We start from the raw sequence: 17,550 nt of genomic DNA, 5'->3' as shown, positions 1-17,550 counted from the left end.
AGGCCATAGGCCCTTGTTCAGGTTGACTTGCTCGGATGCGAATTTCAATCCTTGCCGGTCAATCTAACCCGCCTTGCGAATGGTTGGCCGGTACCAGGTATTCAGTTTTTTATAGATAGATAAGATAGATAGATAAGATAGATAGATACGATATTCGCTCGAATGCGAATTTCAATCCTTGCTGGTCAATCTAACCCGCCTTGCGAATGGTTGGCCGGTACAAGGTATTCAGTTTTTTATAGATAGATAAGATAGATAGATAAGATATTCGCTCGGATGCGAATTTCAATCCTTGCCGGTCAATCTAACCCGCCTTGCGAATGGTTGGCCAGCACAAGGTATTCAGTTTTTTATAGATAGATAAGATAGATAAGATAGATAGATAGATTGATTGATAGAGTATAGTGCCTTTTTTGTGTCAATGTGTATCGAGAACATATTATCACACCTCTTTTCTTATTTTTTTAGGTAACTGCAAACTTCGATTCAAGACAACGATCAATGACGAAGTACCGACACAGGAGACACAAGACAGGTAATTAATAATATTAATTACTGATAATATGTACCCGGTATACATTCACACTAAAAAACGTGTCTAGCCAATCCATAGGCCATAGGCCCTTGTTCAGGTTGACTTGCTCGGATGTGAATTTGAATCCTTGCCGGTCACCCTAACCCCGCCTTGCGAATGATTTGCCGGCACCAGCCATACAGTTTTTTATAGATAGATAAGATAGATAGATACGATATTCGCTCGGATGCGAATTTCAATCCTTGCCGGTCAATCTAACCCGCCTTGCGAATGGTTGGCCGGTACCAGGTATTCAGTTTTTTATAGATAGATAAGATAGATAGATAAGATAGATAGATAAGATATTCGCTCGGATGCGAATTTCAATCCTTGCCGGTCAATCTAACCCGCATTGCGAATGGTTGGCCGGTACCAGGCATTCAGTTTTTTATAGATAGATAAGATAGATAGATATGATATTCGCTCGGATGCGAATTTCAATCCTTGCCGGTCAATCTAACCCGCCTTGCGAATGGTTGGCCGGTACCAGGTATTCAGTTTTTTATAGATAGATAAGATAGATAGATAAGATAGATAGATAAGATATTCGCTCGAATGCGAATTTCAATCCTTGCCGGTCAATCTAACCCGCCTTGCGAATGGTTGGCCGGTACCAGGCATTCAGTTTTTTATAGATAGATAAGATAGATAGATATGATATTCGCTCGGATGCGAATTTCAATCCTTGCCGGTCAATCTAACCCGCCTTGCGAATGGTTGGCCGGTACCAGGCATTCAGTTTTTTATAGATAGATAAGATAGATAGATAAGATAGATAGATACGATATTCGCTCGAATGCGAATTTCAATCCTTGCTGGTCAATCTAACCCGCCTTGCGAATGGTTGGCCGGTACCAGGTATTCAGTTTTTTATAGATAGATAAGATAGATAAGATAGATAGATAAGATATTCGCTCGGATGCGAATTTCAATCCTTGCTGGTCAATCTAACCCGCCTTGCGAATGGTTGGCCAGCACAAGGTATTCAGTTTTTTATAGATAGATAAGATAGATAAGATAGATAGATAGATTGATTGATACAGTATAGTGCCTTTTTTTGTGTCAATGTGTATCGAGAACATATTATCACACCTCTTTTCTTATTTTTTTAGGTAACTGCAAACTTCGATTCAAGACAACGATCAATGACGAAGTACCGACACAGGAGACACAAGACAGGTAATTAATAATATTAATTACTGATAATATGTACCCGGTATACATTCACACTAAAAAACGTGTCTAGCCAATCCATAGGCCATAGGCCCTTGTTCAGGTTGACTTGCTCGGATGTGAATTTGAATCCTTGCCGGTCACCCTAACCCCGCCTTGCGAATGATTTGCCGGCACCAGCCATACAGTTTTTTATAGATAGATAAGATAGATAGATACGATATTCGCTCGGATGCGAATTTCAATCCTTGCCGGTCAATCTAACCCGCCTTGCGAATGGTTGGCCGGTACCAGGTATTCAGTTTTTTATAGATAGATAAGATAGATAGATAAGATAGATAGATAAGATATTCGCTCGGATGCGAATTTCAATCCTTGCCGGTCAATCTAACCCGCCTTGCGAATGGTTGGCCGGTACCAGGCATTCAGTTTTTTATAGATAGATAAGATAGATAGATATGATATTCGCTCGGATGCGAATTTCAATCCTTGCCGGTCAATCTAACCCGCCTTGCGAATGGTTGGCCGGTACCAGGCATTCAGTTTTTTATAGATAGATAAGATAGATAGATAAGATAGATAGATACGATATTCGCTCGAATGCGAATTTCAATCCTTGCTGGTCAATCTAACCCGCCTTGCGAATGGTTGGCCGGTACCAGGTATTCAGTTTTTTATAGATAGATAAGATAGATAGATAGATACGATATTCGCTCGAATGCGAATTTCAATCCTTGCTGGTCAATCTAACCCGCCTTGCGAATGGTTGGCCGGTACCAGGTATTCAGTTTTTTATAGATAGATAAGATAGATAAGATAGATAGATAAGATATTCGCTCGGATGCGAATTTCAATCCTTGCCGGTCAATCTAACCCGCCTTGCGAATGGTTGGCCAGCACAAGGTATTCAGTTTTTTATAGATAGATAAGATAGATAAGATAGATAGATAGATTGATTGATACAGTATAGTGCCTTTTTTTGTGTCAATGTGTATCGAGAACATATTATCACACCTCTTTTCTTATTTTTTTAGGTAACTGCAAACTTCGATTCAAGACAACGATCAATGACGAAGTACCGACACAGGAGACACAAGACAGGTAATTAATAATATTAATTACTGATAATATGTACCCGGTATACATTCACACTAAAAAACGTGTCTAGCCAATCCATAGGCCATAGGCCCTTGTTCAGGTTGACTTGCTCGGATGTGAATTTGAATCCTTGCCGGTCACCCTAACCCCGCCTTGCGAATGATTTGCCGGCACCAGCCATACAGTTTTTTATAGATAGATAAGATAGATAGATACGATATTCGCTCGGATGCGAATTTCAATCCTTGCCGGTCAATCTAACCCGCCTTGCGAATGGTTGGCCGGTACCAGGTATTCAGTTTTTTATAGATAGATAAGATAGATAGATAAGATAGATAGATAAGATATTCGCTCGGATGCGAATTTCAATCCTTGCCGGTCAATCTAACCCGCCTTGCGAATGGTTGGCCGGTACCAGGCATTCAGTTTTTTATAGATAGATAAGATAGATAGATATGATATTCGCTCGGATGCGAATTTCAATCCTTGCCGGTCAATCTAACCCGCCTTGCGAATGGTTGGCCGGTACCAGGCATTCAGTTTTTTATAGATAGATAAGATAGATAAGATAGATAGATACGATATTCGCTCGAATGCGAATTTCAATCCTTGCTGGTCAATCTAACCCGCCTTGCGAATGGTTGGCCGGTACCAGGTATTCAGTTTTTTATAGATAGATAAGATAGATAAGATAGATAGATACAATATTCGCTCGAATGCGAATTTCAATCCTTGCTGGTCAATCTAACCCGCCTTGCGAATGGTTGGCCGGTACCAGGTATTCAGTTTTTTATAGATAGATAAGATAGATAGATAAGATATTCGCTCGGATGCGAATTTCAATCCTTGCCGGTCAATCTAACCCGCCTTGCGAATGGTTGGCCAGCACAAGGTATTCAGTTTTTTATAGATAGATAAGATAGATAAGATAGATAGATAGATTGATTGATACAGTATAGTGCCTTTTTTTGTGTCAATGTGTATCGAGAACATATTATCACACCTCTTTTCTTATTTTTTTAGGTAACTGCAAACTTCGATTCAAGACAACGATCAATGACGAAGTACCGACACAGGAGACACAAGACAGGTAATTAATAATATTAATTACTGATAATATGTACCCGGTATACATTCACACTAAAAAACGTGTCTAGCCAATCCATAGGCCATAGGCCCTTGTTCAGGTTGACTTGCTCGGATGTGAATTTGAATCCTTGCCGGTCACCCTAACCCCGCCTTGCGAATGATTTGCCGGCACCAGCCATACAGTTTTTTATAGATAGATAAGATAGATAAGATAGATAGATACGATATTCGCTCGGATGCGAATTTCAATCCTTGCCGGTCAATCTAACCCGCCTTGCGAATGGTTGGCCGGTACCAGGTATTCAGTTTTTTATAGATAGATAAGATAGATAGATAAGATAGATAGATAAGATATTCGCTCGGATGCGAATTTCAATCCTTGCCGGTCAATCTAACCCGCCTTGCGAATGGTTGGCCGGTACCAGGCATTCAGTTTTTTATAGATAGATAAGATAGATAGATATGATATTCGCTCGGATGCGAATTTCAATCCTTGCCGGTCAATCTAACCCGCCTTGCGAATGGTTGGCCGGTACCAGGCATTCAGTTTTTTATAGACAGATAAGATAGATAAGATAGATAGATACGATATTCGCTCGAATGCGAATTTCAATCCTTGCTGGTCAATCTAACCCGCCTTGCGAATGGTTGGCCGGTACCAGGTATTCAGTTTTTTATAGATAGATAAGATAGATAGATAAGATAGATAGATACGATATTCGCTCGAATGCGAATTTCAATCCTTGCTGGTCAATCTAACCCGCCTTGCGAATGGTTGGCCGGTACCAGGTATTCAGTTTTTTATAGATAGATAAGATAGATAAGATAGATAGATAAGATATTCGCTCGGATGCGAATTTCAATCCTTGCCGGTCAATCTAACCCGCCTTGCGAATGGTTGGCCGGTACCAGGCATTCAGTTTTTTATAGACAGATAAGATAGATAAGATAGATAGATAAGATATTCGCTCGGATGCGAATTTCAATCCTTGCCGGTCAATCTAACCCGCCTTGCGAATGGTTGGCCAGCACAAGGTATTCAGTTTTTTATAGATAGATAAGATAGATAGATAGATTGATTGATACAGTATAGTGCCTTTTTTGTATCAATGTGTATCGAGAACATATTATCACACCTCTTTTCTTATTTTTTTAGGTAACTGCAAACTTCGATTCAAGACAACGATCAATGACGAAGTACCGACACAGGAGACACAAGACAGGTAATTAATAATATTAATTACTGATAATATGTACCCGGTATACATTCACACTAAAAAACGTGTCTAGCCAATCCATAGGCCATAGGCCCTTGTTCAGGTTGACTTGCTCGGATGTGAATTTGAATCCTTGCTGGTCACCCTAACCCCGCCTTGCGAATGATTTGCCGGCACCAGCCATACAGTTTTTTATAGATAGATAAGATAGATAGATACGATATTCGCTCGGATGCGAATTTCAATCCTTGCCGGTCAATCTAACCCGCCTTGCGAATGGTTGGCCGGTACCAGGTATTCAGTTTTTTATAGATAGATAAGATAGATAGATAAGATAGATAGATAAGATATTCGCTCGGATGCGAATTTCAATCCTTGCCGGTCAATCTAACCCGCCTTGCGAATGGTTGGCCGGTACCAGGCATTCAGTTTTTTATAGATAGATAAGATAGATAGATATGATATTCGCTCGGATGCGAATTTCAATCCTTGCCGGTCAATCTAACCCGCCTTGCGAATGGTTGGCCGGTACCAGGCATTCAGTTTTTTATAGATAGATAAGATAGATAAGATAGATAGATACGATATTCGCTCGAATGCGAATTTCAATCCTTGCTGGTCAATCTAACCCGCCTTGCGAATGGTTGGCCGGTACAAGGTATTCAGTTTTTTATAGATAGATAAGATAGATAGATAAGATATTCGCTCGGATGCGAATTTCAATCCTTGCCGGTCAATCTAACCCGCCTTGCGAATGGTTGGCCAGCACAAGGTATTCAGTTTTTTATAGATAGATAAGATAGATAAGATAGATAGATAGATTGATTGATACAGTATAGTGCCTTTTTTTGTGTCAATGTGTATCGAGAACATATTATCACACCTCTTTTCTTATTTTTTTAGGTAACTGCAAACTTCGATTCAAGACAACGATCAATGACGAAGTACCGACACAGGAGACACAAGACAGGTAATTAATAATATTAATTACTGATAATATGTACCCGGTATACATTCACACTAAAAAACGTGTCTAGCCAATCCATAGGCCATAGGCCCTTGTTCAGGTTGACTTGCTCGGATGTGAATTTGAATCCTTGCCGGTCACCCTAACCCCGCCTTGCGAATGATTTGCCGGCACCAGCCATACAGTTTTTTATAGATAGATAAGATAGATAAGATAGATAGATACGATATTCGCTCGGATGCGAATTTCAATCCTTGCCGGTCAATCTAACCCGCCTTGCGAATGGTTGGCCGGTACCAGGTATTCAGTTTTTTATAGATAGATAAGATAGATAGATAAGATAGATAGATAAGATATTCGCTCGGATGCGAATTTCAATCCTTGCCGGTCAATCTAACCCGCCTTGCGAATGGTTGGCCGGTACCAGGCATTCAGTTTTTTATAGATAGATAAGATAGATAGATATGATATTCGCTCGGATGCGAATTTCAATCCTTGCCGGTCAATCTAACCCGCCTTGCGAATGGTTGGCCGGTACCAGGCATTCAGTTTTTTATAGATAGATAAGATAGATAAGATAGATAGATACGATATTCGCTCGAATGCGAATTTCAATCCTTGCTGGTCAATCTAACCCGCCTTGCGAATGGTTGGCCGGTACCAGGTATTCAGTTTTTTATAGATAGATAAGATAGATAGATAGATAGATAAGATAGATAGATACGATATTCGCTCGAATGCGAATTTCAATCCTTGCTGGTCAATCTAACCCGCCTTGCGAATGGTTGGCCGGTACAAGGTATTCAGTTTTTTATAGATAGATAAGATAGATAAGATAGATAGATAGATTGATTGATAGAGTATAGTGCCTTTTTTGTGTCAATGTGTATCGAGAACATATTATCACACCTCTTTTCTTATTTTTTTAGGTAACTGCAAACTTCGATTCAAGACAACGATCAATGACGAAGTACCGACACAGGAGACACAAGACAGGTAATTAATAATATTAATTACTGATAATATGTACCCGGTATACATTCACACTAAAAAACGTGTCTAGCCAATCCATAGGCCATAGGCCCTTGTTCAGGTTGACTTGCTCGGATGTGAATTTGAATCCTTGCCGGTCACCCTAACCCCGCCTTGCGAATGATTTGCCGGCACCAGCCATACAGTTTTTTATAGATAGATAAGATAGATAGATACGATATTCGCTCGGATGCGAATTTCAATCCTTGCCGGTCAATCTAACCCGCCTTGCGAATGGTTGGCCGGTACCAGGTATTCAGTTTTTTATAGATAGATAAGATAGATAGATAAGATAGATAGATAAGATATTCGCTCGGATGCGAATTTCAATCCTTGCCGGTCAATCTAACCCGCCTTGCGAATGGTTGGCCGGTACCAGGCATTCAGTTTTTTATAGATAGATAAGATAGATAGATATGATATTCGCTCGGATGCGAATTTCAATCCTTGCCGGTCAATCTAACCCGCCTTGCGAATGGTTGGCCGGTACCAGGCATTCAGTTTTTTATAGATAGATAAGATAGATAGATAAGATAGATAGATACGATATTCGCTCGAATGCGAATTTCAATCCTTGCTGGTCAATCTAACCCGCCTTGCGAATGGTTGGCCGGTACCAGGTATTCAGTTTTTTATAGATAGATAAGATAGATAGATAGATACGATATTCGCTCGAATGCGAATTTCAATCCTTGCTGGTCAATCTAACCCGCCTTGCGAATGGTTGGCCGGTACCAGGTATTCAGTTTTTTATAGATAGATAAGATAGATAAGATAGATAGATAAGATATTCGCTCGGATGCGAATTTCAATCCTTGCCGGTCAATCTAACCCGCCTTGCGAATGGTTGGCCAGCACAAGGTATTCAGTTTTTTATAGATAGATAAGATAGATAAGATAGATAGATAGATTGATTGATACAGTATAGTGCCTTTTTTTGTGTCAATGTGTATCGAGAACATATTATCACACCTCTTTTCTTATTTTTTTTAGGTAACTGCAAACTTCGATTCAAGACAACGATCAATGACGAAGTACCGACACAGGAGACACAAGACAGGTAATTAATAATATTAATTACTGATAATATGTACCCGGTATACATTCACACTAAAAAACGTGTCTAGCCAATCCATAGGCCATAGGCCCTTGTTCAGGTTGACTTGCTCGGATGCGAATTTCAATCCTTGCCGGTCAATCTAACCCGCCTTGCGAATGGTTGGCCGGTACCAGGTATTCAGTTTTTTATAGATAGATAAGATAGATAGATAAGATAGATAGATACGATATTCGCTCGAATGCGAATTTCAATCCTTGCTGGTCAATCTAACCCGCCTTGCGAATGGTTGGCCGGTACAAGGTATTCAGTTTTTTATAGATAGATAAGATAGATAGATAAGATATTCGCTCGGATGCGAATTTCAATCCTTGCCGGTCAATCTAACCCGCCTTGCGAATGGTTGGCCAGCACAAGGTATTCAGTTTTTTATAGATAGATAAGATAGATAAGATAGATAGATAGATTGATTGATAGAGTATAGTGCCTTTTTTGTGTCAATGTGTATCGAGAACATATTATCACACCTCTTTTCTTATTTTTTTAGGTAACTGCAAACTTCGATTCAAGACAACGATCAATGACGAAGTACCGACACAGGAGACACAAGACAGGTAATTAATAATATTAATTACTGATAATATGTACCCGGTATACATTCACACTAAAAAACGTGTCTAGCCAATCCATAGGCCATAGGCCCTTGTTCAGGTTGACTTGCTCGGATGTGAATTTGAATCCTTGCCGGTCACCCTAACCCCGCCTTGCGAATGATTTGCCGGCACCAGCCATACAGTTTTTTATAGATAGATAAGATAGATAGATACGATATTCGCTCGGATGCGAATTTCAATCCTTGCCGGTCAATCTAACCCGCCTTGCGAATGGTTGGCCGGTACCAGGTATTCAGTTTTTTATAGATAGATAAGATAGATAGATAAGATAGATAGATAAGATATTCGCTCGGATGCGAATTTCAATCCTTGCCGGTCAATCTAACCCGCATTGCGAATGGTTGGCCGGTACCAGGCATTCAGTTTTTTGTAGATAGATAAGATAGATAGATATGATATTCGCTCGGATGCGAATTTCAATCCTTGCCGGTCAATCTAACCCGCCTTGCGAATGGTTGGCCGGTACCAGGTATTCAGTTTTTTATAGATAGATAAGATAGATAGATAAGATAGATAGATAAGATATTCGCTCGAATGCGAATTTCAATCCTTGCCGGTCAATCTAACCCGCCTTGCGAATGGTTGGCCGGTACCAGGCATTCAGTTTTTTATAGATAGATAAGATAGATAGATATGATATTCGCTCGGATGCGAATTTCAATCCTTGCCGGTCAATCTAACCCGCCTTGCGAATGGTTGGCCGGTACCAGGCATTCAGTTTTTTATAGATAGATAAGATAGATAGATAAGATAGATAGATACGATATTCGCTCGAATGCGAATTTCAATCCTTGCTGGTCAATCTAACCCGCCTTGCGAATGGTTGGCCGGTACCAGGTATTCAGTTTTTTATAGATAGATAAGATAGATAAGATAGATAGATAAGATATTCGCTCGGATGCGAATTTCAATCCTTGCCGGTCAATCTAACCCGCCTTGCGAATGGTTGGCCAGCACAAGGTATTCAGTTTTTTATAGATAGATAAGATAGATAAGATAGATAGATAGATTGATTGATACAGTATAGTGCCTTTTTTTGTGTCAATGTGTATCGAGAACATATTATCACACCTCTTTTCTTATTTTTTTAGGTAACTGCAAACTTCGATTCAAGACAACGATCAATGACGAAGTACCGACACAGGAGACACAAGACAGGTAATTAATAATATTAATTACTGATAATATGTACCCGGTATACATCCACACTAAAAAACGTGTCTAGCCAATCCATAGGCCATAGGCCCTTGTTCAGGTTGACTTGCTCGGATGTGAATTTGAATCCTTGCCGGTCACCCTAACCCCGCCTTGCGAATGATTTGCCGGCACCAGCCATACAGTTTTTTATAGATAGATAAGATAGATAAGATAGATAGATACGATATTCGCTCGGATGCGAATTTCAATCCTTGCCGGTCAATCTAACCCGCCTTGCGAATGGTTGGCCGGTACCAGGTATTCAGTTTTTTATAGATAGATAAGATAGATAGATAAGATAGATAGATAAGATATTCGCTCGGATGCGAATTTCAATCCTTGCCGGTCAATCTAACCCGCCTTGCGAATGGTTGGCCGGTACCAGGCATTCAGTTTTTTATAGATAGATAAGATAGATAGATATGATATTCGCTCGGATGCGAATTTCAATCCTTGCCGGTCAATCTAACCCGCCTTGCGAATGGTTGGCCGGTACCAGGCATTCAGTTTTTTATAGATAGATAAGATAGATAGATAAGATAGATAGATACGATATTCGCTCGAATGCGAATTTCAATCCTTGCTGGTCAATCTAACCCGCCTTGCGAATGGTTGGCCGGTACCAGGTATTCAGTTTTTTATAGATAGATAAGATAGATAGATAGATACGATATTCGCTCGAATGCGAATTTCAATCCTTGCTGGTCAATCTAACCCGCCTTGCGAATGGCTGGCCGGTACCAGGTATTCAGTTTTTTATAGATAGATAAGATAGATAAGATAGATAGATAAGATATTCGCTCGGATGCGAATTTCAATCCTTGCCGGTCAATCTAACCCGCCTTGCGAATGGTTGGCCAGCACAAGGTATTCAGTTTTTTATAGATAGATAAGATAGATAGATAGATTGATTGATACAGTATAGTGCCTTTTTTTGTGTCAATGTGTATCGAGAACATATTATCACACCTCTTTTCTTATTTTTTTAGGTAACTGCAAACTTCGATTCAAGACAACGATCAATGACGAAGTACCGACACAGGAGACACAAGACAGGTAATTAATAATATTAATTACTGATAATATGTACCCGGTATACATTCACACTAAAAAACGTGTCTAGCCAATCCATAGGCCATAGGCCCTTGTTCAGGTTGACTTGCTCGGATGTGAATTTGAATCCTTGCCGGTCACCCTAACCCCGCCTTGCGAATGATTTGCCGGCACCAGCCATACAGTTTTTTATAGATAGATAAGATAGATAAGATAGATAGATACGATATTCGCTCGGATGCGAATTTCAATCCTTGCCGGTCAATCTAACCCGCCTTGCGAATGGTTGGCCGGTACCAGGTATTCAGTTTTTTATAGATAGATAAGATAGATAGATAAGATAGATAGATAAGATATTCGCTCGGATGCGAATTTCAATCCTTGCCGGTCAATCTAACCCGCCTTGCGAATGGTTGGCCGGTACCAGGCATTCAGTTTTTTATAGATAGATAAGATAGATAGATATGATATTCGCTCGGATGCGAATTTCAATCCTTGCCGGTCAATCTAACCCGCCTTGCGAATGGTTGGCCGGTACCAGGCATTCAGTTTTTTATAGATAGATAAGATAGATAAGATAGATAGATACGATATTCGCTCGAATGCGAATTTCAATCCTTGCTGGTCAATCTAACCCGCCTTGCGAATGGTTGGCCGGTACCAGGTATTCAGTTTTTTATAGATAGATAAGATAGATAAGATAGATAGATACAATATTCGCTCGAATGCGAATTTCAATCCTTGCTGGTCAATCTAACCCGCCTTGCGAATGGTTGGCCGGTACCAGGTATTCAGTTTTTTATAGATAGATAAGATAGATAAGATAGATAGATAAGATATTCGCTCGGATGCGAATTTCAATCCTTGCCGGTCAATCTAACCCGCCTTGCGAATGGTTGGCCAGCACAAGGTATTCAGTTTTTTATAGATAGATAAGATAGATAAGATAGATAGATAGATTGATTGATACAGTATAGTGCCTTTTTTTGTGTCAATGTGTATCGAGAACATATTATCACACCTCTTTTCTTATTTTTTTAGGTAACTGCAAACTTCGATTCAAGACAACGATCAATGACGAAGTACCGACACAGGAGACACAAGACAGGTAATTAATAATATTAATTACTGATAATATGTACCCGGTATACATTCACACTAAAAAACGTGTCTAGCCAATCCATAGGCCATAGGCCCTTGTTCAGGTTGACTTGCTCGGATGTGAATTTGAATCCTTGCCGGTCACCCTAACCCCGCCTTGCGAATGATTTGCCGGCACCAGCCATACAGTTTTTTATAGATAGATAAGATAGATAAGATAGATAGATACGATATTCGCTCGGATGCGAATTTCAATCCTTGCCGGTCAATCTAACCCGCCTTGCGAATGGTTGGCCGGTACCAGGTATTCAGTTTTTTATAGATAGATAAGATAGATAGATAAGATAGATAGATAAGATATTCGCTCGGATGCGAATTTCAATCCTTGCCGGTCAATCTAACCCGCCTTGCGAATGGTTGGCCGGTACCAGGCATTCAGTTTTTTATAGACAGATAAGATAGATAAGATAGATAGATACGATATTCGCTCGAATGCGAATTTCAATCCTTGCTGGTCAATCTATCCCGCCTTGCGAATGGTTGGCCGGTACCAGGTATTCAGTTTTTTATAGATAGATAAGATAGATAGATAAGATAGATAGATACGATATTCGCTCGAATGCGAATTTCAATCCTTGCTGGTCAATCTAACCCGCCTTGCGAATGGTTGGCCGGTACCAGGTATTCAGTTTTTTATAGATAGATAAGATAGATAAGATAGATAGATAAGATATTCGCTCGGATGCGAATTTCAATCCTTGCCGGTCAATCTAACCCGCCTTGCGAATGGTTGGCCGGTACCAGGCATTCAGTTTTTTATAGACAGATAAGATAGATAAGATAGATAGATAAGATATTCGCTCGGATGCGAATTTCAATCCTTGCCGGTCAATCTAACCCGCCTTGCGAATGGTTGGCCAGCACAAGGTATTCAGTTTTTTATAGATAGATAAGATAGATAGATAGATTGATTGATACAGTATAGTGCCTTTTTTGTATCAATGTGTATCGAGAACATATTATCACACCTCTTTTCTTATTTTTTTAGGTAACTGCAAACTTCGATTCAAGACAACGATCAATGACGAAGTACCGACACAGGAGACACAAGACAGGTAATTAATAATATTAATTACTGATAATATGTACCCGGTATACATTCACACTAAAAAACGTGTCTAGCCAATCCATAGGCCATAGGCCCTTGTTCAGGTTGACTTGCTCGGATGTGAATTTGAATCCTTGCCGGTCACCCTAACCCCGCCTTGCGAATGATTTGCCGGCACCAGCCATACAGTTTTTTATAGATAGATAAGATAGATAGATACGATATTCGCTCGGATGCGAATTTCAATCCTTGCCGGTCAATCTAACCCGCCTTGCGAATGGTTGGCCGGTACCAGGTATTCAGTTTTTTATAGATAGATAAGATAGATAGATAAGATAGATAGATAAGATATTCGCTCGGATGCGAATTTCAATCCTTGCCGGTCAATCTAACCCGCCTTGCGGATGGTTGGCCGGTACCAGGCATTCAGTTTTTTTATAGATAGATAAGATAGATAGATATGATATTCGCTCGGATGCGAATTTCAATCCTTGCCGGTCAATCTAACCCGCCTTGCGAATGGTTGGCCGGTACCAGGCATTCAGTTTTTTATAGATAGATAAGATAGATAAGATAGATAGATACGATATTCGCTCGAATGCGAATTTCAATCCTTGCTGGTCAATCTAACCCGCCTTGCGAATGGTTGGCCGGTACCAGGTATTCAGTTTTTTATAGATAGATAAGATAGATAGATAAGATAGATAGATACGATATTCGCTCGAATGCGAATTTCAATCCTTGCTGGTCAATCTAACCCGCCTTGCGAATGGTTGGCCGGTACAAGGTATTCAGTTTTTTATAGATAGATAAGATAGATAGATAAGATATTCGCTCGGATGCGAATTTCAATCCTTGCCGGTCAATCTAACCCGCCTTGCGAATGGTTGGCCAGCACAAGGTATTCAGTTTTTTATAGATAGATAAGATAGATAAGATAGATAGATAGATTGATTGATACAGTATAGTGCCTTTTTTGTGTCAATGTGTATCGAGAACATATTATCACACCTCTTTTCTTATTTTTTTAGGTAACTGCAAACTTCGATTCAAGACAACGATCAATGACGAAGTACCGACACAGGAGACACAAGACAGGTAATTAATAATATTAATTACTGATAATATGTACCCGGTATACATTCACACTAAAAAACGTGTCTAGCCAATCCATAGGCCATAGGCCCTTGTTCAGGTTGACTTGCTCGGATGTGAATTTGAATCCTTGCCGGTCACCCTAACCCCGCCTTGCGAATGATTTGCCGGCACCAGCCATACAGTTTTTTATAGATAGATAAGATAGATAAGATAGATAGATACGATATTCGCTCGGATGCGAATTTCAATCCTTGCCGGTCAATCTAACCCGCCTTGCGAATGGTTGGCCGGTACCAGGTATTCAGTTTTTTATAGATAGATAAGATAGATAGATAAGATAGATAGATAAGATATTCGCTCGGATGCGAATTTCAATCCTTGCCGGTCAATCTAACCCGCCTTGCGAATGGTTGGCCGGTACCAGGCATTCAGTTTTTTATAGATAGATAAGATAGATAGATATGATATTCGCTCGGATGCGAATTTCAATCCTTGCCGGTCAATCTAACCCGCCTTGCGAATGGTTGGCCGGTACCAGGCATTCAGTTTTTTATAGACAGATAAGATAGATAAGATAGATAGATACGATATTCGCTCGAATGCGAATTTCAATCCTTGCTGGTCAATCTAACCCGCCTTGCGAATGGTTGGCCGGTACCAGGTATTCAGTTTTTTATAGATAGATAAGATAGATAGATAAGATAGATAGATACGATATTCGCTCGAATGCGAATTTCAATCCTTGCTGGTCAATCTAACCCGCCTTGCGAATGGTTGGCCGGTACCAGGTATTCAGTTTTTTATAGATAGATAAGATAGATAAGATAGATAGATAAGATATTCGCTCGGATGCGAATTTCAATCCTTGCCGGTCAATCTAACCCGCCTTGCGAATGGTTGGCCGGTACCAGGCATTCAGTTTTTTATAGACAGATAAGATAGATAAGATAGATAGATAAGATATTCGCTCGGATGCGAATTTCAATCCTTGCCGGTCAATCTAACCCGCCTTGCGAATGGTTGGCCAGCACAAGGTATTCAGTTTTTTATAGATAGATAAGATAGATAGATAGATTGATTGATACAGTATAGTGCCTTTTTTGTATCAATGTGTATCGAGAACATATTATCACACCTCTTTTCTTATTTTTTTAGGTAACTGCAAACTTCGATTCAAGACAACGATCAATGACGAAGTACCGACACAGGAGACACAAGACAGGTAATTAATAATATTAATTACTGATAATATGTACCCGGTATACATTCACACTAAAAAACGTGTCTAGCCAATCCATAGGCCATAGGCCCTTGTTCAGGTTGACTTGCTCGGATGTGAATTTGAATCCTTGCCGGTCACCCTAACCCCGCCTTGCGAATGATTTGCCGGCACCAGCCATACAGTTTTTTATAGATAGATAAGATAGATAGATACGATATTCGCTCGGATGCGAATTTCAATCCTTGCCGGTCAATCTAACCCGCCTTGCGAATGGTTGGCCGGTACCAGGTATTCAGTTTTTTATAGATAGATAAGATAGATAGATAAGATAGATAGATAAGATATTCGCTCGGATGCGAATTTCAATCCTTGCCGGTCAATCTAACCCGCCTTGCGAATGGTTGGCCGGTACCAGGCATTCAGTTTTTTATAGATAGATAAGATAGATAGATATGATATTCGCTCGGATGCGAATTTCAATCCTTGCCGGTCAATCTAACCCGCCTTGCGAATGGTTGGCCGGTACCAGGCATTCAGTTTTTTATAGATAGATAAGATAGATAGATAGATACGATATTCGCTCGAATGCGAATTTCAATCCTTGCTGGTCAATCTAACCCGCCTTGCGAATGGTTGGCCGGTACAAGGTATTCAGTTTTTTATAGATAGATAAGATAGATAGATAAGATATTCGCTCGGATGCGAATTTCAATCCTTGCCGGTCAATCTAACCCGCCTTGCGAATGGTTGGCCAGCACAAGGTATTCAGTTTTTTATAGATAGATAAGATAGATAAGATAGATAGATAGATTGATTGATACAGTATAGTGCCTTTTTTTGTGTCAATGTGTATCGAGAACATATTATCACACCTCTTTTCTTATTTTTTTAGGTAACTGCAAACTTCGATTCAAGACAACGATCAATGACGAAGTACCGACACAGGAGACACAAGACAGGTAATTAATAATATTAATTACTGATAATATGTACCCGGTATACATTCACACTAAAAAACGTGTCTAGCCAATCCATAGGCCATAGGCCCTTGTTCAGGTTGACTTGCTCGGATGTGAATTTGAATCCTTGCCGGTCACCCTAACCCCGCCTTGCGAATGATTTGCCGGCACCAGCCATACAGTTTTTTATAGATAGATAAGATAGATAAGATAGATAGATACGATATTCGCTCGGATGCGAATTTCAATCCTTGCCGGTCAATCTAACCCGCCTTGCGAATGGTTGGCCGGTACCAGGTATTCAGTTTTTTATAGATAGATAAGATAGATAGATAAGATAGATAGATAAGATATTCGCTCGGATGCGAATTTCAATCCTTGCCGGTCAATCTAACCCGCCTTGCGAATGGTTGGCCGGTACCAGGCATTCAGTTTTTTATAGATAGATAAGATAGATAGATATGATATTCGCTCGGATGCGAATTTCAATCCTTGCCGGTCAATCTAACCCGCCTTGCGAATGGTTGGCCGGTACCAGGCATTCAGTTTTTTATAGATAGATAAGATAGATAAGATAGATAGATACGATATTCGCTCGAATGCGAATTTCAATCCTTGCTGGTCAATCTAACCCGCCTTGCGAATGGTTGGCCGGTACCAGGTATTCAGTTTTTTATAGATAGATAAGATAGATAGATAAGATAGATAGATACGATATTCGCTCGAATGCGAATTTCAATCCTTGCTGGTCAATCTAACCCGCCTTGCGAATGGTTGGCCGGTACAAGGTATTCAGTTTTTTATAGATAGATAAGATAGATAAGATAGATAGATAGATTGATTGATAGAGTATAGTGCCTTTTTTGTGTCAATGTGTATCGAGAACATATTATCACACCTCTTTTCTTATTTTTTTAGGTAACTGCAAACT

This window comes from Crinia signifera, chromosome 9 (genome assembly GCF_055691185.1).
Source record: "Crinia signifera chromosome 9, ASM5569118v1, whole genome shotgun sequence".
Classification (NCBI taxonomy): Eukaryota; Metazoa; Chordata; class Amphibia; order Anura; family Myobatrachidae; genus Crinia; species Crinia signifera.
The sequence above is the reverse complement of the archived record's forward strand: the minus strand, read 5'-3'. Positions refer to the sequence as shown.